General features: G+C 42.0%; 1 long non-coding RNA gene across 1 annotated transcript in view; it reads left to right on the forward strand.

Moving 5' to 3' along the window:
- Positions 1 to 1,084: 1,084 nt before the first annotated feature.
- LOC135097638 (uncharacterized) overlaps positions 1,085 to 2,361 on the forward strand; it is a 2,431-nt gene continuing 1,154 nt past the window's right edge. The window contains exons 1-3 of the long non-coding RNA XR_010265922.1: positions 1,085 to 1,231; positions 1,440 to 1,617; positions 2,101 to 2,361. The exon at positions 2,101 to 2,361 is cut by the window's right edge and continues 1,154 nt beyond it. This is a non-coding gene — a long non-coding RNA (uncharacterized LOC135097638). The remainder of the gene's footprint in view (positions 1,232 to 1,439; positions 1,618 to 2,100) is intronic.

A 2,361-nucleotide genomic window follows, 5' to 3' on the forward strand; every position in this document is an offset into this window, starting at 1 on the left:
TTGTTGTTGCTGTTGTTGCTATAGTCCTGTATGTTGTTATGGTCCGCTGCTGTTGCTGCTGCTGTTGCTGTTGCTATGGTCCAGTGCTGTTGCTGCTGCTGCTGCTGTTGTTGTTAAACAGTTGCTGTTGCTGTTGCTGTTGCTGTTGTTGTATATCCGTTGCTGTTGCTGTTGAAATGTTGCTGTTGTTGCTATAGTCCTGGTTGCTGTTGCTAAGCAGCTGCTGTTGCTGTTGCTGTTGCTATGGTCCGCTGCAGGTGCTGCTGTTGCTGTTGCTGTTGTTATGAGTCCATGGGGAGCTGCTGCTGTTGCTGTTGCTGCTGCTGTTGCTGTTGTTGTTGCTATGGTCCGTTGCTGCTGTTGCTGGTTAAGAGTCCGTTGCTGGTTGCTGTTGCTGCTGTTGCTGTTGGCTGCTGATGAGTTGTTGTTGCTGCTGCTGTTGTTGCTATATCCGCTGCTGTTGCTGTTGCTGCTGTTGTTGTTATATCCGCTGTTGCTGTTGCTGTTGCTTGTTGTTGTCCCAGTTGCTGTTGCTACAGCAGCACTGTACTGTTGCTGTTGCTGCTATAGGTCCGCGTTGCTATTGCTGTTGCTGTTGTTGTTAGCAGCATCCGCAGCAGTTGCTGTTGCTGCTGCTGCAGCAGCAGCAGCAGCAGCTAGCAGCAGCAGCGCAGTTGTTGCAGGTTGCTGTTGCAGCTGCTAGCAGCAGCAGCAGCAGGTCAGCAGCAGCAGGTCTGCAGCAGCAGGTCTGCAGCAGCAGCAGCAGCTGTTGCAGCAGCAGCAGCAGGGTCTGCTAGCAGCAGCAGCAGCTGGTCTGCTGCAGCAGCAGCAGCAGCAGCAGCAGCTGGTCTGCTGCAGCAGCAACAGCAGCAGCACAGCAGCAGCAGCAGCAGCAGCAGCAGCAGGAGGAGGAGGAGGAGGAGGAGGAGGAGGAGGAGGAGGAGGAGGAAGAAGAAGAAGAAGAAGAAGAAGAAGAAGAAGAAGAAGAAGAAGAAGAAGAAGAAGAAGAAGAAGAAGAAGAAGAAGAAGAAGAAGAAGAAGAAGAAGAAGAAGAAATTGGTCATCCAACTTCATTTCAATATACTAAAACAAGAGATGAGGAAAGCTACTCCAGCTATGCCGGAGAAAGATGGAGAGAAGCTTCACTTATAGACACAAAAGGAGGTATAATCCTGAGGTATCTGTGGCACAAATTTTTGAAGAAATTCCAACTCTACGATACAAAAACTTTGTGAGTACAGTACCTACTTCTCTTCATTTGTTGTTTTTTTTAACACAGTTTACTTCAGCTTTGTTTTGATGCTGACCATTGATACATTTTGAATAAAGTACCAGTCACAATTTTTATTTTTTTGCAAATAATGATTTTTGAAATAATCATTCATATAATATTTTAGTGATTTTAATGACATGTACTAATAACATATTAACGTTTTCAGCTAGCAATTGAGGCTAAGTCATTGAATGTGGCTTCCCCAGGTGAAATGTGGGATAAATTACATGGATCCATCATTCACTTGATGAAATTTTCAAAACCAAGGTCTAAAAACTATCACCAGTTTCACAGCAGATATCTAGAAAATTTGGACAGCACTCTGAAAGGGCAAGAAAGGAAAGGTACAGGATAGAAGAGCAATAAGAGGCATAGGCTATGCATCTTATTCATGTGTTTTTACTGAAAATCACGCCTCTTATTTCACTTATAATTCACCTTATGACTACTGCATTATTTATGGTTTTGTGTATTATTCACAACATGGATTACTATTTGCTGTCCAGCTGATTCCATCGCTCTTCACAGAAGATGAGGAAACGCTGATGATGGATACCAATGAACTAAGTTTAATTTGTGTCTTTACTATATAATTAAGACGGAAAAAATGTCAAAATTTTGCTTCTACATTGTGGGAGAGACTTAAGGCCTCAAAATTTATATTTGAGTATTAATAACAGTTAATTATAATGGAAAGACAGACAGCAACAGCCATAATGGACCAAAAAAGTAGATTGTATGCATATTGTATATCTAACTACGTGATGAAAACAAGGATGGCACAGGTTAACAGTTAAATTTGACAACTATTCCTTAACTTTCTCCAGATGATCAAGTCTCCAACTCCCACTTTGGTGATGACGGCAAAGTCATTTCAAATCTCCATCAACGGGGAGAAAGTTCTCAACAACAACATAACAAAGTTCAGTGAAGCCTTAGAAGCGCTTTACTATTATTTTTCGGTATTTGCAATAGAGTACCCAAAAGAAATAAAAAACGCAATGTTTTTTTAGAAAAAATAATATTTAAAGGAAGTACAAAGGTGCTGTCTACTGTAATGTCATGGGCCAAAAAAACTTGAACAGCTT

Source organism: Scylla paramamosain, unplaced genomic scaffold (genome assembly GCF_035594125.1).
Source record: "Scylla paramamosain isolate STU-SP2022 unplaced genomic scaffold, ASM3559412v1 Contig27, whole genome shotgun sequence".
NCBI lineage: Eukaryota > Metazoa > Arthropoda > Malacostraca > Decapoda > Portunidae > Scylla > Scylla paramamosain.